The following is a 22808-nucleotide window of genomic DNA, read 5'->3' on the forward strand; positions in this document are numbered from 1 at the left end:
TTTCCCCAATTCCAAACACTTCACCCCTCTCCACACCCACCAGAGGTCTACCGTTGGAATGATAATAAGAACACATCCTGCAGTTAGAAACAAGGGGCTCTCGTGTTTGAGACACTGTTACCACCACCTTAGTGTGGCATTGTATCTGTCTCTTTGTTCCTGTCTCTGTTTCTCTTTCCCTGACCCGCACCCCCCGACTCTCTCTTTAGTGGTTGTTAGTGGATCGTTCTGGAGGCTTATAAACAGTGGTGTCCCACAAGGATCGGTGCTGGGTCCACTGTGTTTTCTCAGTTACATAAATTACATGGATGTGAACATAGGAGGCACAGTACCAAAGTGGCAGATTTCACTAAAATTGGAGGTGCAGTGGATAGCGAAGAAGCTTCCCTAGAGTTAGGGGGGATATGGGTGAAATGCAAGCAAATGGGACTGTATTAATTGAGGATACTTGGTCTTAATGGTGAGTTGGACCGAAGGGTCTGTTTCTGCACTGAACAGCTCCATGTCTCTGTGACTCTATTTGGAGCGTTGCAAGGCTACGAGGCCAATCCCTTCCTTCCCAGCCCCGGGGACAGGTAGAACCATCACTACAGAGTGACACTTGGTGTTTGTGTGCACACAGCCAGATGCAGCCGCACACAAAGGGTGGCCATCAGGGTGAGGGCGGTGTTGGGTATGTTCATCCCCCCTTATCTACGGTTTTGTACTTGGACTCCCTGCAGACACAGTCTATCTTAGGCTGCCAGATCAAGTGGATGTTGCCTCGGGTGACTGAAACAGTGCAGTTTTGGGAATGGGCCAGATCAGCGCCATGTCCAAGAACAGAGAGTGCATCACACCTGGTAACCAGGTTTTTACTCATAAATGGGGCGGGAGTGGTACTCCTAAAAGACCAGTGTCTGCTTCACTTTGGCCGTGCACTCCTCCCTCGATTTTATGCACACCCCAACCCCTCTGAGCTATTTTCCCAGCACCTTTAGGCAATGTGTCCAGACTGTGTAGGGAATGAAGAATCAGTCAGCCGTGTTCCCACAGAACGTGGCCTCACTCTTGCCTCAATTTCACTTGGTTCCCAAAGTCAGTTGGAACTGATCCCAGATGGTCATGAGTCTGTGCACTGACAGCGGGTGCCAGCAGAAAACGGCGTCAAAATCCATGTACAGGGAGGCGATGACCTGCAGGCCTCTACTGCCTGTAATAGTCTCCCTTGTCAGGGTCACATCCATCCTGATGGACTCAGCAAAGGGCTCTTTCCAACACACAAACAAGGCCGGTGCAAGTGGGCAGCCCTGCCTAACCCGGGATCTGATGGGGAAGCTTCCAGATCCCACCCGTTTATTGAGACTGCGCGAACGATGTTGTTGTGGTGCAGTCGGATCCAATTGCAGACTCCCTCCCCAAAGCCAATTTTGGAGAGTAGGTCCCACATGGAGGTGTGTGTGATATTCTGTCAAAAGCCTTCTCCTGGCCCAGGCTGATGAATTCAGTTTATTGAGGACATGACAAAGATGGTTAGTGAGACAAAAGTGGACGATATTGATTTCAGTCCTCCTCATGACAGACTGGTACAAAAGCTTGCTATCAGGGATGAGATGGCAAGATGTATACAGAACTGGAGTAGTAGGAAGACAGAGGGGGCAGTGAATGAATGGTTTAAGGAATGGAGACTTGTGATTATTGGTGTTCTGCAGGGATCAGTGCTGGGAGCTCTGCTGTTTATAGTCGATTTGCAGGAAAACGTGGTTGGTTATTTAATAGGTTTGCATATTATACAAATATTGTTGGAATTTCAGATAGTGAGGAAGATTGTCAGAGCAGTTGGAGTTGAGATTACATATAGTGTGGAAACAGGCCATTTGGCCCAACAAGTCCACATCGCCCCGCAGAAGCGCAACCCACCCATACCCCTACATTTACCCCTTAGATAACACTTCGGGCAATTTAGCACGGGGAGAACGTTCAAACTCCACACAGTCAGTCGCCTGAGGCGGGAATTGAACCCTGGTCTCCGGCGCTGTCAGGCAGCAGTGCTAACTACTGTGACATCGTGCCGCCCAACAAAAGGGAGGTGATCCATTTTCAATGGTCAAGTGTCGATTTAATAGTGAATGGTAGAACCCTTAGGAGTATTAACTTGCAGAGCGCTGTGGGTGTGCAGGTTTACAGATCATTAAAGGTGGCAGCTCAGGCTTTTAAGGGAGTGAAAAATGCCTATGGCATGCTTGCCTTCACTGGAAGGGGCATTGAGGATATGGATAGATGAGTTACGCTGGAGCATCATAGAACTTTAATGAGGCCACACTTGCGATACTCTGTGCAGTTCTGGTCACCAGAAGGATGTGGATGCTTTGGAGATGGTACAAAGAAGCTTTACCCGGATGTTGTCTGGTGTGGGGAAGTTTAGCTGTGAAGAAAGGTTGGATAGATTGGGGCTGTTCTCAATAGAATGCAGGAGGTTGAGGGAGCTGATCGAGGTTTATAAGATTGTCAATGGCGTGGACAGAGTGGACAGTATGAGGCTTTTTTCCCAGGTTGAAGGGGTACAGGGACCACAGGTTCAAGTTGCGAGTGACCGAGGAAGGGAGCAGTTTAAAAGAGATGTGAGAGACAAGTTTTTCACAGAAAGGCTGCTGAGTGCCTGCAATGTGCTGCCAGAGGAAGTGGTGGAAACAGACACGACAGCAGCTTTCAAGAAATACCTGGACTAATACATGAATGGGAAGGCAAGAGAGGAATAGGAATCCTGTAAGTGAAGACAGTTTTAGAAAGTAAGGATAAAATGATTTGTCACAGGCTTGGCGGGCCGAACGGCCTGTCGCTGTGCTGCGTTGTTCTTAGTTCTCTTCCTCTCTGTGTTCTAAGATCCAAGACGTGAGCAAGCTGCAGCTCCACGAGTTTGTTCCCACACCCTTTCCACAGAGCGAGTGTCAATACCCCTTCCACAGGAGGAGAGAGAGGGAGAGCTATTTGAGACTGTGAAACAGCAGTAATTTTAGTTTCTGGCATTACAGCAAATAATCAAGACTTGACCAGCATTGCAGAGTAGAAAGGAATCATGATTTAGCTACTGCTACATTGCTCGATATGGGACCTTGCTGTGCATCAATTGTCATCATGCCATCTTTGCACGCAGTGAGATTTCTCATCAGCCAACTCCTAGGTTTGGAAAGCTTTCAAAAACGTCTGGCCTGAAAATCAACTTTCGGCTGACATATTTTATGTTTGATGTTGGTGAGAGAGACAATCCCTGGGATCTTGCTCTGCCATCTCTGAAAAAAAAAATTCCCTGACTTTTAATTGATCCCGTTTCTTTTATCCCAGGGAATTATTATTCGCTTGGAAAATCCAAAGAGAGAGTGAGAGAGTTTGGGCAAGGTGAACATTGAAAAGGGCATCCGCCAAGAGGAGAACACAATCCTGAGGCCTATTCCACAGGCCGCACTCCGTGGGGCCCCACTTCAGTTGTGTCCCTTTATTTTCCCAAAGACTGGTTTCATCTGTTGGACCCTAGATTTTTTAACAGTCCTCTGGTTAATTGGGTCCTGTCAGATTATGGGCCTATCATTTTAAAACAGGTTTGAAGCCTGGGGTTAAAGTAACCGAGGTCTTCAGATGTGACACAAAGCTTTTAACTCCCACGTCCCCACCCACAGCGAGTGTCTGAATGACAGAACTTCCCAAAGAGGAAAGTAAAATCCTAAATGTCAAACTGTCTCTTAAAGACTTGTTATAATGTCAGAGTAATAATGTGTGAATGTTCACATTGAGAGTGAGAGAGAGACTTGTAAATGGGAGAGAGGCAGGAGAAAGACAGGCAGGGTGGGTGGGAGAGAGAGACATTTGAGATTGTGAAGTAGCAGTTATGTCAATGCCTGTAGTTGCAACAAATACTGAACATTTAAGCAGCCCCCATCAGAAATATGGAACTAATCTTGCTGCTGACAGGTTTCTGCCTGTGAGATCATGCTGTGCTCTGACAGCCTGCGGCAATGCGATCGAAGCAACGAGCGTTTCAATAAACCAATAGCTTTCATGCTGCCAGGTGGGTCTATAATTGAAATCCATGAACTTTTTCCCAATTTGATCGTACTCGGTTTTGCTGAGAAATGTTTTGTGTGAAGGAATAACCTCTTGCTGTATAATGTGTTTGAAAACCAAGCCGCCTCTCCAGTTCCAATAACCTTTTTCTCTCCCACTCTATCCGTCCACCCCTTGCAGGAATTCCTATTTTGAAACGACGACACGACTAGAAATCCTTCCCTTGCATAGACCTTTCCTTCAGAGGGGAGTGGCGGACATCAGCCTGAGGCCTATTCGACAGGCTGCACCCCATGGGGCCCGTGTGAGTTGTGTCTATTTTTTAGCCTGACGTTTGATTTCCTCTGGGATGCCCTCGATTTTTAAAGGTCTCTGGCTAACTGAGATTGATTGTGGCTCTGTCATTTTAATGCAAGTTTGAAGCCTGTGGTGAAAATAAACAGGGCCTTGGAATTTGACACAAGCATGTTAAGTATCTGACACACAGAACTCCAAAAAGAGGAAATTAAAACCCTGAATGTGAAACTCTCCTTAAAAATTTGGTATAATGTCAGAGTAATGTGAGGTGTGTGGGGCAGGATGGACGAGACAGGATAAAGACAGAGTGAAAGAGCGCGGGGGAGAGAGAGAGCGTTACAGCTGGCAGTCACACTGACATCAGGAAAATCCCAGAGGGAACCTCAGCAAATATCCCCACGGTCCGGCCAGTTCTTCGAGGCTACTGAGGGTCATTGTTTAATGTTTTCAAACTGCACAGCTAACCTTTAGAAAGCATACAAATGCTTAAACTGTTTAAAAGGAAAGGAGGAATGATCAAGCTGTTCTGTGCTAGAGTGAACATGACAATGTTCCCTGAGATCCAACGAAGTTGAAGTTCTGACATTAATGTCTCAACAGGACAGGCAGCTCTCTGGGAGGGGATTGAGAGACATTGCAATGTGTCTGACACTCTGGGGTGGAGACAGTAAACCCCTCAGGGACTTAAAATCTGCAGAAGAATATGTCAAATTAATTCTCATGTTTTTTCTCTATCTGTCGAGAGATCGAGCAGCTCCTACTGTCTGGTAGAGATTGTCTGTGGTGGGGGGTGTTCCGGGGTTGGGGGGAGAGAAAGCGGGACAGACAGATTGATGTACATGTGTGTGTCGAGAGAGAGGGATAGACAGAGATAGATTATTTGGTATCTGCAGCAACAGTTGACACTGAAACAGCTTCACACAGGAGAAAAGAATTAGATTCTCGGGCCGGCTGCTGCTGTAGTGCTGGGCTGGGAACAATGTCAGCTGAGTTGTATCTTTGAGTAAAGTGAACATTATCGCTGATCTTATGAGGGAAGGATATGCTTCAGTGGAGAGATCAACATAAAAGTAGTTCTTCAGGTGAAGTACCCGTTTCTGACAGTAGCATTGGACACAAAACCCTGTTTACCTCATTAAAAAAAGAGCAGAGTTTATTTAATTAAACATACGCACATTGAATTGTTGGATGCTGAATAAATGTCTCGCCACGAGGACAGTCTGGAAGCATCCACGGGAATGTAGTCATCAAATGGGTCCGAAGCAAAGCGATATGCAAATGGAATCAAATTGTATTTGCACTTTGCATTTACCCCTGTTGACCTAAGAGATGGGTGAATGTGCTGTGGTTCCTTTGGCCATGAGATTGTTTTGCAAGTCGAACTAAATTGGAGGAAGGCAAATTTTGACGGTGTTTGCCAAGAACATTCAATATCGGATTGGAAGCAGATACTCGCATTTAAAGGAACAGCCGTCAAAAATGAGATAATCAGAGTACAGAAGTAAGGTGCAATACAGGGCGGGTAGATGTAAGGTGGAGTAAACATTCACATTAGACACCCTGGACTAAAACCCTCTGAAATTGGGTCATGAGATGGGGAATTCATATTTAAACTAAGAGTCAGTGAGCTCTCTGGCTGAGACAGACGAGGCAATATGCAAGCTCAGGGGCAGCAGTCTGGAACAGGGGTAAGATAAAGGGAGGCCCCACAAATGCCTCAGCTAAAAAACAGTGAAGGAGCAAGTGAGGGCTGCAGAAGCTGGCGATCAGAGTGGAAAAGTGTGGCGCTGGAAAAGCACAGCAAGTCAGGCAACATCCGAGAAGCAGGAGAGTCAGCATTTCGGCCATCAGTCCATCATCAGGAATGTGGGGCGGGGGGAAGGGAACTGAAAGATAAACTGGGGGTTAGTTGATGGTGGGGCATGGGGGAAGAGAGCTGGGAAGGTGATGGGTAAATGCAGGTGGGGAGAGGGTGATAGGTCGGAGGGGAGTGTGGAGCAGATTGTTGGGCAGGAAGATGGACAGATAGGACATATCACGTGGGCGTTGCTGAATGGGGGTTTGTTTCTGGGATGAGGTGGGGGTCGGGGAGATGAGGAAACTGGTGAAGTTGATGTTAATTTCGCGTGGTCGGAGGGTCCCAAGGTGGAAGATGATGCGTTCCTCCTTCAGGTATTGGGTGGCTTGGACTTGGCCTGGTGGCGTCCCAGCTCTTGCATGTCTTTGGGACTGTCAGATTGGGAGTTGAAGTGTTCAGCCACAGGGTTTGTTTGGTGCCCGTGTCCCAGAGATGTTTCCTGAAACAATCCACAAGACGGTGTCCTGTCTCCAAATGTAGAAGAGACCATTTCGTGTGCAACCGACACAATAGATGAGGTGTTAGGATGCACAGAGAAATTTCTGCCAGATGTGTAAGGATCCTTGGGGCCTTTATCAGAGGAAATGGGGGAGGTGTGGATGCAGGTTTTACACAGCTTGCTGCGATAAGGAAGGTGTCGAAGTGGAGGGTGGTTTGGTGGGGTGTGTGGGACTGACCAGGCAATTACTTTTGGAATACTTTCTGTGGACTGCTTCCACATTCACTCCGTGACTCGCTGGTGAGGTCCACGCACCCCCCACCAACCGACCCGTCACTCCCTGCACCTTCACCTGCCACCGCATGAAGTGTAAAACCTGCATTCAAACACCTTCCTGCTCACCCCTGTCCAAGGCCCCAAAGGATCCTTCCACATCTGGCAACGATTTTTTTGTGCTTTCAAACACCTCATCTACTGTGCCTTTTGCTCTTGGTGGTGTCTCCTCCACATTGGGGATACAGGACGACAACCGATTCGAGATAGGCAATATGGCTTTGAGCATTCGAATTCGTGTCTAAATGACTTGATGTTTTGAAGAGGTTTGATGAGAAGGCGTTTAGTATGCATTTCATCATTGGACAGAGTATTAAGCATAGGAGTTGGGAGAGTATATTGCAACTGTACAGGACATTGGTTAGGCCGCTCTTGGCACATTATGTGCAATTCTGGTCTCCCCTCTATTGGAAGGATGTTGAGAAACTTGAAAGGGTTCAGAACAGATATACTAGCATGGTGCCAGGGTTGGAGGATTTGAGCTGCAGGGAGATGCTGAATAGTCTGCTGCTGTTTTCACTGGTGTGTCAGAGGCTGAGGGGTGACCGTGTAGAATTTTATAAAATCATGATGAGAATGAATAGGATAAATAGACAAGGTATTTTCCATGGGGTGGGGGAGCCCGGAACGAGAGGGGATAGGTTTATGGTGAGAGGAGAAAGATATAAAAGTGACCGAAGGGGCAACGTTTTTCTCGCAAAGGGTGGTGTGTGTATGGAATGAGGGGCCAGAGTAAGTGGTGGATGCTGTTAAATTACAGCATTCGAAAGGCATCTGGATGGGAACATGAATAGGAGTCGTTTGGAGGGATATGGGCCGGATGCTGGCAGGTGGGACTCGATTGGGTTGGGATATTTGGCCGGGATGGACGGGTTGGACCGAAGAGTCTGTTTCCATGCTGTACATCTCTATGACTCTGTGAAAGCAGAGTGGTGGACGTGATCTATATGGACTTCAGTGAGGCACTTGAAAAGGTTCCTCATGGTAAATTGTTTAGCAAATTAAGACCATGTGCAATATCGGGAGAATTAGCCATTTCACTGTAGAATTGGCTCAAAGGGAGAAGACAGAGGGTTTTGGTAGATGGTTATTTTTCTGTCTGGAGGACTATGGCCAGCGGTGTCGCACAAGGATTGGTGCTGGGTCCACAGTGTTCTGTCAGTTACATAAATGACTTGGATGTGAATATAAGAGGCATAGTTTCTAACTGGAAGATGGTAACAAAGTTGGAGGTGCAGTCGACAGCGAAGAAGCTAACCTCAGAGTACAACAGGATCTTCATCAGATGGGCCACTGAGCTGAGGAATGGCAGATGGATTTTAATTTAGATAAATGCGAAGTGCTGCATTTCGGGAGGGCAAATTAGGGCAGGACTTGTACACTGTATGGAGTGGTCCTATGGTGTGTTCCTGAACAAAGGGAGTTTGGAATGCAGGTTCACAGTTACTTCACAGTGGAGTTGCAGGTAGACAGGAAAGTGAAGAAGGCATTTGGCATACTTTCCTGTCTTGGTCAGAACATTGAGTATAGGAGTTGGATGGTAATGCTTTGGCTGCGCAGGACATTGGTTAGGCCACGTTTAGAATGCTGTGTTCACTTCTGGTCTTCCTGCTGTAGGAACGATGCTGTGAAATTTGAAAGTGTTCTGAAAAGATTTATAAGGATGTTGCCAGTGTTGGAGGGTTTGAGCTGTAGGGAGAGGCTGAATTGACTGGGGCTATTTCCCCTGGAGCATCGGAGGCTGAGGGGTAACCTTACAGAAGTTTTTTAAAATTAAGAGGGGTATGGAGAGGGTGAAGAGCTATAGTCTTTTCCCCTGTTTGGGGGATTCCAGAACTGGAGGGCATAGGTTTAAGGAGAGGGGAAAGATTTGGAAGAGATCTACTGGGTAAAATGTTCACGCAGATTCTGGTGTGTGTATGAAATGCGCTGACAGGGGAATTGGTGGACGTGTGTCCTGTTACTTTTAAAAGGCACCAGAATGGATATTTCAATAGGAAGAGATTGGAAGGAAATGGGGGAAATGCGAGCAAATGGAACTGGATTAATTGAGGATATTTGGTCTTAATAGACGAGTGGGACCGAAGGGTACTGATCAGCCCCATGGTTCTGTGAGACTATGTGGAATGTTGCATGGCAACGTGGCCAGTCGCATCCTACCCAACACCGGGAACTGGAAGAATCTCAGTGCGCAGTGACAATTGGTGTTTGTGTACTGAGGGTCTATGCACAGCTTGATGCAGCTCAACACAAAGGGGGTGGGGGGAACATAAGTTTGAGGGCATAATCGCATTCTACATTCGCTTGGCGCCTGCCCCATCCATTGTGCCGTCGCCACGTTGTGACCACTTCTGAAAACCTAAAACTTGATTCTGCACCAATTCACACGCAGCCGCCCTCACACGCTCCTGAACACTTTCCCCAATTCGAGACACTCCACCCCACCCCACCCCCACCCAGAGGACGACCGGTGGAATGATAATAAGAATACATCCTGCAGTTAGAAACCAGATGCTCTCGAGTTTGAGACACTGTTACCGCTACCTTTGTGTGTCACTATATCTGTCTTTCTGTTCCTGTCTCTGTTTCTCTTTCCCCGACCCCCACACCCTACCTCTCTCTTTAGTGGGTGTTAGTGGATCGTTCTGGAGGCTTATAAACAGTGGTGTCCCACAAGGATCGGTGCTGGGCCAACTGTGTTTTCTCAGTTACATAAATTACTTGGATGTGAACATAGGAGGCACAGTACCTAAGTGGCAGATTTCACTAAAATTGGAGGTGCAGTGGATAGCGAAGAAGCTTCCCTAGAGTTAGGGGGGATATGGGTGAAATGCAAGCAAATGGGACTGTATTAATTGAGGATACTTGGTCTTAATGGTGAGTTGGACCGAAGGGTCTGTTTCCGTCCTGAACACCCACATGACTCTGACTCTATTTGGAGCGTTGCAAGGCAACGAGGCCAATCCCATCCTTCCCAGCATCGGGGACAGGTAGAACCATCACTACGGAGTGACACTTGGTATTTGTGTGCACACAGTTTGATGCAGCCGCAGACAAAGGGGGACATCAGGGTGAGGGCAGTGTTGGGTATGTTCATCCCCCCTTACCTACGGTTTTGTACTTGGACTCCCTGCAGACACAGGCTATCTTAGGCTGCCGGATGAAGTGGAAGTTGCCTCGGGTGACTGAAACAGTGCAGTTTTGGGGGATGGGCCAGATCAGCGCCATGCCCAAGAACAGAGAGTGCATCACACATGGTATCCAGGTTTTTACCCATAAATGGGGAGGGAGTGGTGCTCCTAAAAGACCAGTGTCTGCTTCACTTTGGCCGTGCACTCCTCGCTATATTTTATGCACACATCAACCCCTCCGAGGTATATTCCCAGCACCTTTAGGTAATCTGTCCTGCTTGTTTAGGGAATGAAGGATCAGTCAGCTGAGTTCCCACAGAACATGGCCTCACTCTTGCCTCAATTTCCCTTGGTTCCCAAATCCAGTTGGAACTGATCCCAAATGGTCATGTCTGAGCACTGACAGCGGGTCCCAGCGGAAAATGGTGACAAAATCCTTGTACGGGGAGGCGTTGACCTGCAGGCCTCTACTGCCTGTAATAGTTACCCTTCTCAGGATCACATCCATCCTGATGGACTCAGCAAAGGGCTCTGTACAACACACAAACACGCCGGTGAAGGTGGGCAGCCATGCCTCACCTTGGATCTGACGGGGAAGCTTCCAGATCCCACCCGTTTATTGAGACTGCGCGAACGATGTTGTTGTGGAGCAGTCGGATCCAGTTGCTGACTCCGTCCCCAAAGCCAATTTTGGAGAGTAGGTCCCACATGGAGGTGTGTGTGATATTATGTCAAAAGCCTTCTCCTGGCCCAGGCTAATGAGGCAGGTGTCCACCCCTGACCTGTATGTAGGTGATCATATCCTTCAGGAGTATAAGGCGCTCAGAGAGATTGTCCTGCCCAGTACAACACAGATTTGGTTGGAATGGATCACCGGTCCCAGAGCAGACCATACTCAGTTGGTGATGACCTTAAGACAGTATTTTGTAGTCTACACGCAGCAATGATATTGGTTCCAATTTCTAATTTCCTCCCTCCTCCCCCTTCCGCTTATGGATGAGCGTGATGATACCTTTCTGATGTATTTGCTCATGGTTCCTGCCAGAAACAAACTGTCATACACCTCGTGCAGGACCTGGCCAGTCAAATACCACCGAGCCGAATACATCTCGATAGAAAGCATGGTTTTGTGTAGAAGACGCCATGCCTCGGTTAATGAATTAAGTTGATTGAGGACATGACGAAGATGAAACTTTATTGCTGGAACAGCACAGCAGGTCAGGCAGCATCTAGGGAACAGAAGATTCGACGTTTCGGGCACATGCCCTTCTTCAGGAATGAGCAGAGAGTGTTCAGCAGGAGAAGACCCTATCTTTTATCTTCTCCTGCTGATCACTCTCTGCTCATTCCTGAAGAAGGGCATGTGCCCGAAACGTCGAATCTTCTGTTCCCTAGATGCTGCCTGACCTGCTGTGCTGTTCCAGCAATAAAGTTTCAGCTTTGATCTCCAGCGTCTGCAGACCTCACTTTCTCCCCGACATGACGAAGATGACTGGTGACAGAAAAGTCGACGATATTGACTTCAGTCTTCCTCATGACAGCCTGGTACAAAAGCTTGATATCAGGCGCGAGATGGCAAGATGTATACAGAACTGGGGTAGTAGGAAGACTGAGGGGGCAGTGAATGGATGGTTTAAGGAATGGAGAGTTGTGATTATTGGTGTTCTGCAGGGATCAGTGCTGGGAGCTCTGTTGTTTATGGTAGATTTAGAGGAAATCGTGGTTGGTGATTTAATAGATTTGCATATTATTGTGGAATTGCAGATAGTGAAGAAGATTGTCAGAGGATACAGAAGTTCGAGTTTAATCCGGAAAAATGGGAGTTGATCCATTTTCAAAGGTCAAGTGTAGATTTAATAGTGAATGGTAGAACCCTTAGGAGTATTAACATGCAGAGCGATGTGTGTGTGCAGGTTTACAGATCATTGAAGGTGGCAGCTCAGGCCTTTAAGGTGGTGAAAAAGGCCTATGGCATGCTTGCCTTCACTGGAAGGGGCATTGAGGATATGGATAGATGAGTTACGCTGGAGCATCATAGAACTTTAGTGAGGCCACACTTGCGATACTGTGTGCAGTTCTGGTCACCAGAAGGATGTGAATGCTTTGGAGCGGGTACAGAAAATGTTAACCCGGATGTTGCCTGGTATGGGGGAAGTTTAGCTGTGAAGAATCGTTGGATAGACTGGGGCTGTTCTCAATAGAATGCAGGAGGTTGAGGGAGCTGATCGATGTTTATAAGATTTTTACTGGCGTGGACAGATTGGACAGTATGAGGCTTTTTTTCCCAGGGTTGAAGGGGTACAGGGGCGACAGGTCCAAGGTGCGAGTGACGAAGGAAGGGAGCAGTTTAAAAGAGATGTGAAAGACACGTTTTTCACAGAAAGGCTGCTGAGTGCCTGCAATGTGCTGCCAGAGGAAGTGGTGGAAACAGACACGACAGCAGCTTTCAAGAAACACCTGGACGAATACATGAATAGGAAGGGAAGAGAGGAATAGGAATCCTGTAAGTGAAGACAGTTTTGGAAAGTAAGGACAAAATGACTTGGCGCAGGCTTGGCGGGCCGAACGGCCTGTCACTGTGCTGCGTTGTTCTTAGTTCTCTTCTTCTCTGTGTTCTAAGATCCAAGACCTGAGCAAGCTGCAGCTCCACGAGATTGTTCCCATACATATTCCACAGAGCGTGTGTCAATACCCCTTCCACAGAAGGAGAGAGAGGGGGAGCTATTTGAGATGGTGAAACAGCAGTAATTTCAGTTGTTGGCATTACAGCAAATAATCAAGAATTGACCAGCATTGCAGAGTAGAAAGGAATCATGATTTAGCTACTGCTGCATTCCTCTGCATGGGATCTTGCTGTGCATCAATTGTCATCATTGCATCTTTGCTCGCAGTGAGTTTTGTCATCAACCAACTCCTCATTTTGGAAAGGTTTCAAAAAAGTCTGACCTGAAAAACAAGTTCTGGCTGACATGTTTAATGCTTAGATGTTGGTGAGAGAGAGAGAGAGAGAGAGAGAGAGAGACAATCCCTGGGATCTTGCTGTGCCATCTCTAAAAATATTTTCCCTGTCTTTTAATTGATCCCGTTTCTTTTATCCCAGGGAATTTTATTCGCTTGGAAAATCCAAAGAGAGAGAGAGAGAGAGTTTGGGCAGGGTGAACTTTAAAAAGAGCATCCTCCAAGAGGAGAACACAATCCTGAGGCCTATTCCACAGGCCGCACTCCTTGGGGCCCCACTTCAGTTGTGTCCCTTTATTTTCCCAAAGACTGGTTTCATCTGTTGGACCCTAGTTTTTTTAACAGTCATCTGGTTAATTGGGTCCTGTCAGATTATGGGCCTATCATTTTAAAACAGGTTTGAAGCCTGGGGTTAAAGTAACCAAGGTCTTCAAATTTGACACAAAGTTGTTAACCCCCAAGTCCCCACACACAGCGAGTGTCTGACTGACAGAACTTCCCAAAGAGGAAAGTAAAATCCGAAATGTCAAACTGTCTCTGAAAGATTGTTATAATGTCAGAGTAATAATGTGCGAATCTTTACATTGAGAGTGAGAGAGAGACTTGTAAATGGGAGAGTGGCAGGAGAAAGACAGAGAAGGTGGGTGTGAGGGAGAGACATTTGAGATTGTGAAGTCGCAGTTTTGTCAGTGCCTGTAGTTGCAACAAATATTGAACATTTAAGCAGCCCCCATCAGAAATATCGAGCTGATCTTGCTGCTGACATGTTTCTGCCTGTGTGATCTTGCTGTGCTCTGACAGCCTGCGGCAATGCGATCGAAGCAACGAGCGTTTCAATTAACCAATAGATTGAATGCTGCCCGGTGGGTCTATAATTGAAATCCCCGATCTTTTTTTCCCAATTTGATCGTAATTGGGTTTGCTGAGAAATGTTTTGTGTGAAGGAAAACCTTTTGCTGTGTAATATGTTTGAAAACCAAGCCGCCTTTCCAGTTCCAGTAACCTTTTTCACTCCCTCTCTCTCCACACACCCCTTCCAGGAATTGTTATTTGAAACTATGACAGTACAAGAAATCCTTCCCTTGGATAGACCTATGCTCCAGAGGGGAGTGGCGGACATCAGCCTGAGGCCTATTCGACAGGCTGCATCCCATGGGGCCCGTGTGAGTTGTGTCTATTTGTTAGCCTGAGGTTTGATCTCCTCTGGGATGCCCTCGATGTTTAAAGGTCTCTGGTTAACTGAGATTGATTGTGGCTCTGTCATTTTAATGCAAGTTTGAAGCCTGTGGTGAAAATAATCAGGGCCTTGGGATTTGACACAAGCATGTTAAGTGTCTGACACACAGAACTCCAAAAAGAGGAAATTAAAACCCTGAATGTGAAACTCTCCTTAAAAACTTGGTATAATGTCAGAGTAATGTGTGGTGTGTGGGGCAGGATGGACGAGACAGGATAAAGACAGAGTGAAAGAGCACGTGGGAGAGAGAGAGCGTTACAGCTGGCAGTCACACTGACATCAGGAAAATCCCAGAGGGAACCTCAGCAAATATCCCCACGGTCCGGCCAGTTCTTCGAGGCTACTGAGGGGTCATTGTTTTATGTTTTCAAATTGCGCAACTCACCTTCAGAAAGCATACAAATGCTTAAAATGTTTAAAAGGAAAGGAGGAATGATCAAGTTTTTCTGTGCTAGAGTTAACATGACAATGTTCACTGAGATCGAACGAAGTTGAAGTTCTGACATTAATATCTCAACAGGACAGGCAACTCTCATGGAGGGGATTGAGAGACATTGCAAAGTGTCTGACACTCTGGGGTGGAGACAGTAAACACCTCAGGGACAATAAATCTGCAGAAGAATATGTCAAATTAATTCTCATGTTATTTCTCTCTCTGTCTGGTAGAGATTGTCTGTGGTGGGGGGTGTTCCGGGGTTGGGGGGAGAGAGAGAGGGACAGAGAGATTGATGTACATGTGTGTGTCGAGAGAGAGGGATAGACAGAGAGAGATTATTTGGTATCTGCAGCAACAGTTGACACTGAAACAGCTTCACACAGGAGAAAGGAATCAGATTCTCGGGCCGGCTGCTGCTGTAGTGCTGGGCAGTGAACAATGTCAGCTGGGTTGTGTTTTTGAGTAAAGTGCACACGATCGCTGATCTTATGAGGGAAGGATATGCTTCCAGTGGAGAGATCAACATAAAAGTAGTTCTTCAGGTGAAGTACTCGCTTCTGACAGTAGCATTGGACACAAAACCATGTTTACCTCATTAAAAAAAGAGCAGAGTTTATTTAATTAAACATACGCACATTGAATTGTTGGATGCTGAATAAAGGTCTCGCCACGACGAGAGTCTGGAAGCATCCACGAGAATGTAGTCATCAAATGGGTCCGAAGCAAAGCGACATGCAAATGGAAACAAATTGTATTTGCATTTTGCATTTACCCCTGTTGACTTAAGAGATGGGTGAATGTGCTGTGGTTCCTTTGGCCATGAGATTGTTTTGCAAGTTGTACTAAATTGGAGGATGGCAAATTTTGACGGTACTTGCCAAGAACATTTAATAGCTGATTGGCAGCAGATACCAGCAGGTAAAGGAACAGCTAAAAAATGGGAAGCCGTCAAAAATGAGATAATCAGAGGACAGAAGTAAGGTAGAATACAGGGTGTATAGCTGTAAGGTGGAGTAAACATTCACATTAGACACCCTGGACAAAAACCCTCTGAACTTGGATCATGAGATGGGGAATTCATATTTAAACTAAGAGTCAGTGAGCTCTCTGGCTGAGACAGACGAGGCAATATGCAAGCTCAGGGGCAGCAGTCTGGAACAGGGGTAAGATAAAGGAAGGCCCCCACAAATGCCTCAGATAAAAGACAGAGAGGAGCAAGTGAGGGCTGCAGAAGCTGGCGATCTGAGTGGAAAAGTGTGGCGCTGGAAAATCACAGCAAGTCAGGCAACATCCGAGAAGCAGAAGAGTCAGCATTTCGGCCATCCGCCCATCATCAGGAATCTGGGACGGGGGGAAGGGAACTGAAAGATAACCTGGGGGTTAGTTGGTGGTGGGGCTGGGGGGAAGAGAGCTGGGAAGGTGATGGGTAAATGCAGAGAGGGTGATAGGTCGGAGGGGAGTGTGGAGCAGATTGTTGGGAAGGAAGATGGACAGATAGGACATGTCACGTGAGTGTTGCTGAATTGGAGGTTTGTTTCTGGGATGAGGTGGGGGTAGGGGAGAGAGGAAACTGGTGTAGTCGATGTTAATTTCGCGTGGTCGGAGGGTCCCAAGGTGGAAGATGAGGCGTTCCTCCTTCAGGCATCGGGTGGCTTGGACTTTGCAGTGGTGGAGTCCCAGGTCTTGCATGTCTTTAGGACTGTCAGAGTGGGGGTTGAAGTGTTCAACCACTGGGTAGTCGGGTTTGTTTGGTGCCTGTGTCCCAGAGATGTTTCCTGAAACAATCCACAAGACGGTGTCCTGTCTCCAAATGTAGAAGAGACCATTTCGTGTGCAACCGACACAACAGATGAGGTGTTAGGATGCACAGAGAAATATCTGCCAGATGTGGAAGGATCCTTGGGGTCTTTGGCAGAGGAAATGGGGGAGGTGTGGATGCAGGTTTTACACAGCTTGCTGCGATAAGGGAAGGTGTCGAAGTGGAGGGTGGTTTGGTGAGGTGTGTGGAACTAACCAGGCAATTACTTTTGGAATACTCTCTGTGGACTGCTTCCACATTCACTCCGTGACTCCCTGGTGAGGTCCACGCCCCTCCACCAACCGACCCGTCACTCCCTGCACCTTCACCTGCCACCGCATGAAGTGTAAAACCTGCATTCAAACACCTTCCTGCTCACCCCTGTCCAAGGCCCCAAAGGATCCTTCCACATCTGGCAACGATTTTTTTGTGCATTCAAACACCTCATCTACTGTGCCTTTTGCTCTTGGTGGTGTCTCCTCCACATTGGGGATACAGGACGACAACCGATTCGGGATAGGCAATATGGCTTTGAGCATTCGAATTCGTCTCTGAATGACTTGATGTTTTGAAGAGGTTTGATGAGAAGGCGTTTGGTATGCATTTCATCATTGGACAGAATATTAAGCATAGGAGTTGGGAGAGTATATTGCAACTGTACAGGACATTGGTTAGGCCGCTTTTGGCATATTATGTGCAATTCTGGTCTCCCTTCTATTGGAAGGATGTTCAGAAACTCGAAAGGGTTCAGAACAGATTTACCAGCATGGTGCCAGGGTTGGAAGATTTGAGCGACAGGGAGAGGCTGAAAAGTCTGCTGATGTTTTCACTGGTGTGTCAGAGGCTGAGGGGTGACCGTGTAGAATTTTATAAAATCATGAGGAGAATGGATAGGATAAATAGACAAGGTATTTTCCCTGGGGTGGGGGAGCCCAGAACGAGAGGGGTAGGTTTACGGTGAGAGGAGAAAGATATAAAAGTGACCGAAGGGGCAACTTTTTGCTCGCAGAGGGTGGTGTGTGTATGGAATGAGCGGCCAGAGTAAGTGGTGAATGCTGTTAAATTACAGCATTTGAAAGGCATCTGGATGAGTACATGAATAGGAGTGGTTTGGAGGGATATGGGCCGGATGCTGGCAGGAGGGACTCGATTGGGTTGGGATATTTGGCCGGGATGGACGGGTTGGACTGAAGAGTCTGTTTCCATGCTGTACATCTCTATGACTCTATGAAAGCAGAGTGGTGGACGTGATCTGTATGGACGTCAGTGAGGCACTTGAAAAGGTTCCTCATGGTAAATTGTTTAGCAAATTAAGACCATGTGCAATATCGGGAGAACTAGCCATTTCACTGTAGAATTGGCTCAAAGGGAGAAGACAGAGGGTTTTGTTGGATGGTTCTTTTTCTGTCTGGAGGACTATGACCAGCGGTGTCGCACAAGGATTGGTGCTGGGTCCACAGTGTTCGTCAGTTACATAAATGACTTGGATGTGAATATAAGAGGCATAGTTTCTAACTGGAAGACGGTAATAAAGTTGGAGGTGCAGTCGACAGCGAAGAAGCTAACCTCAGAGTACAACAGGATCTTGATCAGATGGGCCACTGAGCTGAGGAATGGCAGATGGATTTTAATTTAGATAAATGCGAAGTGCTGCATTTTGGGAAGGCAAATTAGGGCAGGACTTGTACACTTTATGGAGTGGTCCTATGGTGTGTTCCTGAACAAAGGGAGTTTGGAGTCCAGGTTCATAGTTACTTCATAGTGGAGTTGCAGGTAGACAGGATAGTGAAGAAGGCATTTGGTATGCTTTCCTGTCTTGGTCAGAACATTGAGAATAGGAGTTGGAAGGTAATGTTTTGGCTGCGCAGGACATTGGTTAGGCCACGTTTAGAATGCTGTGTTCACTTCTGGTCTTCCTGATGTAGGAACGATGCTGTGAAATTTGAAAGTGTTCTGAGAAGAATTATGAGGATGTTGCCAGTGTTGGAGGGTTTGAGCTGGAGGGAGAGGCTGAATTGACTGGGGCTATTTCCCCTGGAGCATCGGAGGCTGAGGGGTAACCTTACAGAAGTTTTTTTTAAAATTAAGAGGGGCATGGAGAGGGTGAAGAGCAGTGGACTTTTCCCCTGTGTGGGGGATTCCAGAACTGGAGGGCATAGGTTTAAGGAGAGGTGAAAGATTTGGAAGAGATCTAATGGACAAAATGTTCACGCAGATTCTGGTGTGTGTATGAAATGCGCTGCCAGGGGAATTGGTGGATGTGTGTACTGTTACTTTTAAAAGGCAGCAGGATGGATATTTCAATTGGAAGAGTTTGGAAGGAAATGGGGGAAATGCGAGCAAATGGAACTGGATTAATTGAGGATATTTGGTCTTAATAGACGAGTGGGACCGAAGGGTACTGATCAGCCCCATGATTCTGTGACACTATTTGGAATGTTGCATGGCAACGTGGCCAGTCGCATCCTTCCCAACACCTGGAACTGGTAGAATCTCAGTGCGCAGTGACACTTGGTGTTTGTGGACTGAGCGTCTATGCACAGCTTGATGTAGCTCCATACAAAGGTGGTGGTGGGGGGAACATAAGGTTGAGGGCGATGTTGGGTATATTCGCATTCGATATTCGTTTGGCTCCTTCCCCATCCATTGTGCCGTCGCCACGTTGTGGCCACTTCTGAAAACCCAAAACTAGATCCTGCACCAATTCACACGCAGCCGCCCTCACACGCTCCTGAACACTTTCCCCAATTCGAAACACTCCACCCCACCCCACCCCCACTCAGAGGACTACCGTTGCAATGATAATAAGAATACATCCTGCAGTTAGAAACCAGAGGCTCTCGAGTTTGAGACACTGTTACCGCCACCTTTGTGTGGCACTGTATCTGTCTCTCTGTTCCTGTCACTGTTTCTCTTTCCCTGACCCCCACACCCTCCCTCTCGCTTTAGTGGGTGTTAGTGGATCGTTCTGGAGGCTTATAAACAGCGGTGTCCCACAAGGATCGGTGCTGGGTCCACTGTGTTTTTCAGTTACGTAAATTGTAACATAGGATGTGAACATAGGAGGCACAGTAGCTAAGTGGCAGATTTCACTAAAAATAGAGGTACAGTGGATAGCGAAGAAGCTTCCCTAGAGTTAGGGGGGATATGGGTGAAATGCAAGCAAATGGGACTGTATTAATTGAGGATACTTGGTCTTAATGGTGAGTTGGACCTCAGGGTCAGTTTACGTGCTGAACACCCACATGACTCTGTGACTCTATTTGGAGCGTTGCAAGGCAACGAGGCCAATCCCATCCTTCCCAGCATCGGGGACAGGTAGAACCATCACTACGGAGTGACACTTGGTATTTGTGTGCACACAGCTTGATGCAGCCGCAAACAAAGGAGCCATCAGTGTGAGGGCGGTGGTGGGTATGTTCATTCACCCCCCCCCCCCCCCCCCCGCCCACCTAATCGACGGTTTTGTACTTGGACTCCCTGTTGACACAGGCTATCTTAGGCTGCCAGATGAAGTGGAAGTTGCCTCGGGTGACTGAAACAGTGCAGTTTTGGGGGATGGGCCAGATCAGCGCCATGCCCAATAACAGAGAGTGCATCACACCTGGTAGCCAGGTTTTTACCCATAAATGGGGAGGGAGTGGTGCTCCTAAAAGAACTGTGTCTGCTTCACTTTGGCCGTGCACTCCTCGCTAGAGTTTATGCACACCCCAACCCCTCCGAGCTATATTCTCAGCACCTTTAGGTAATCTGTCCTGACTGTTTAGTGAATGAAGTATCAGTCAGCCTAGTTCCCACAGAACATGGCCTCACTCTTGCCTCAATTTCCCTTGGTTCCCAAAGCTAGTTGGAACTGATCCCAGATGGTCATGAGTCTGAGCACTGACAGCGGGTCCCAACAGAAAACGACAACAAAATCCGTGTCCAGGGACGCGTTGACCTGTAGGCCTCTACTGCGTGGAATAATCTCCCTTGTCAGGGTCACATCCATCCTGATGGACTCAGCAAAGGGCTCTATACAACACACAAACAAGGCCGGTGAAAGTGGGCAGCCCTGCCTAACCCTGGATCTGACGGAGATGCTTCCAGATCCCACCCGTTTATTGCGAGTGCGCGAACAATGTTGTTGAGGAGCAGTCGGATCCCATTGCAGACTCCCTCCCCAAAGCCAATTTTGGAGAGTAGGTCCCACATGGAGGTGTGTGTGATATTCTGTCAAAAACCTTCTCCTGGCCCAGGCTAATGAGGCAGGTGTCCACCCCCCTGACCTGTATGTAGGTGATCGTATCCCTCAGGAGCATAAGACTCTCAGAGAGATTGTCCTGCCCAGTACAACACAGGTTTGGTTGGAATGGGTCACCGATCCCAGAGAAGACCTGACTCCGTTGGTGATGACCTTAAGACAGTATTTTGTAGTCTACGTGCAGCAATAATATTGGCTCCAATTTCTAATTTTCTCCCACCAACCCCTTCCGCTTGTGGATGAGCGTGATGAAAACTTTCCTTATGGATTTGCTCATGACTCCTGCCAGAAACAAACTGTCATACATCTCCTGCAGGTCCTGGCCAGTCAAATCCCACCGAGTCGAATACAGCTCGATAGAAAACATGGTTTTGTGTCGAAGAGGCCATGCCTCAGTTAATGAATTCGGTTTATTGAGGACATGACAATGATGATTGGTGAGACAAAAGTGGACGATATTGACTTCAGTACTCCTCATGACAGACTGGAACAAAAGCTTGCTATCAGGGGTGAGATGGCGAGATGTGTACAGAACTGGAGTAGTAGGAAGACAGAGTGGGCAGTGAATGGATGGTTGAAGGGAGGTGAGTTGTGAATATTGGTGTTCTGCATGGATCAGTGCTGGTAGCTCTGCTGTTTATAGTCGAATTGGAGGAAAACGTTGTTGGTTATTTAATAGGTTTGCATATTATACAAATGTTGGTGGAAGTTCAGGTGGTGAGTAAGATTGTCAGAGGATACATCAGGATATAGATCATTGAGAGACATGGGCCGAAAAAATGCCAGTTGGAGTTTAATCCGGACAAATGTGAGGTAATCCATTTTCAAAGGTAAAATGTAGATTTAATAGTGAATGTTGGAACCCTTAGGAGTATAAACATGCAGAGCGCTGTGGGTGTGCAGGTTTACAGATCATTGAAAGTGGCAGCTCAGGTTTTTGAGGTTGTGAAAAAGGCCTAGGTCATGCTTGCCTTCACTGGAAGGGACTTTGAGGATATGGATAGATGAGTTCCGCTGGAGCATCATAGAACTTAAGTGTGGCCACACTTGCGATACTGTGTGCAGTTCTGGTCACCAGTAGGATGTGGATGCTTTGGAGAGGGTACAGAAAATGTTAACCCGGATGTTGCCTGGGATGGGGAAGTTTAGCTGTAAAGAAAGGTTGGACAGACTGGGGCTGTTCACAATAGAATGCAGGAGGTTGAGGGAGCTGATCGAGGTTTATAAGATTTTTACTGGCGTGGACAGAGTGGACAGTATGAGGCGTTTTCCCAGAGTTGAAGGGGTACAGAGGCCACAGGTTCAAGTTGCGAGTGACCGAGGAAGGGAGCAGTTTAAAAGAGATGTGAGAAACAAGTTTTTCACAGAAAGGCTGCTGAGTGCCTGCACTGTGCTGCCAGAGGAAGTGGTGGAAACAGACACGACAGCAGCTTTCAAGAAACACCTGGACGAATACATGAATAGGAAGGGAAGAGAGGAATAGGAATCCTGTAAGTGAAGACAGTTTTAGAAAGTTCGGATAAAATGATTTGTCACAGGCTTGGCGGGCCGAACGGCCTGTCGCTGTGCTGCGTTGTTCTTAGTTCTCTTCCTCTCTGTGTTCTAAGATCCAAGACGTGAGCAAGCTGCAGCTCCACGAGTTTGTTCCCACACCTTTTCCACAGAGCGAGTGTCAATACCCCTTCCACAGGAGGAGAGAGAGGGAGAGCTATTTGAGACTGTGAAACAGCAGTAATTTTAGTTTCTGGCATTACAGCAAATAATCAATACTTGACCAGCATTGCAGAGTAGAAAGGAATCATGAATTAGCTGCTGATACATTGCTCTATATGGGATCGTGCTGTGTATCAATTGTCATCATGCCATCTTTGCACACAGTGAGTTTTCTCATCAGCTTACTCCTCGTTTTGGAAAGTTTTCCAAAAGATCTGGCCTGAAAATCAACTTCTGGCTGATATGTTTAATATTTAGATGTTGGTGAGGGAGACAATCCCTGGGATCTTGCTGTGCAATCTCTAAAGATATTTTCCCTGTCTTTTA

General features: G+C 47.1%; 1 long non-coding RNA gene across 4 annotated transcripts in view; it reads left to right on the forward strand.

The window, feature by feature from the left end:
* The first annotated feature begins 4228 nt into the window (after nucleotides 1-4228).
* Nucleotides 4229-22808, forward strand: part of LOC148134781 (uncharacterized) — a 48101-nt gene continuing 29521 nt past the window's right edge. For all 4 annotated transcript variants that reach the window (XR_015755674.1, XR_015755672.1, XR_015755673.1 and 1 more), the window contains exons 1-2: nucleotides 4229-4342; nucleotides 14095-14217. This is a non-coding gene — a long non-coding RNA (uncharacterized LOC148134781). The remainder of the gene's footprint in view (nucleotides 4343-14094; nucleotides 14218-22808) is intronic.

This window comes from Chiloscyllium plagiosum, unplaced genomic scaffold, assembly GCF_037043375.1.
Source record: "Chiloscyllium plagiosum isolate Xiang-an unplaced genomic scaffold, Cpla_swu_hap1 HiC_scaffold_52, whole genome shotgun sequence".
NCBI classification, from domain to species: Eukaryota; Metazoa; Chordata; class Chondrichthyes; order Orectolobiformes; family Hemiscylliidae; genus Chiloscyllium; species Chiloscyllium plagiosum.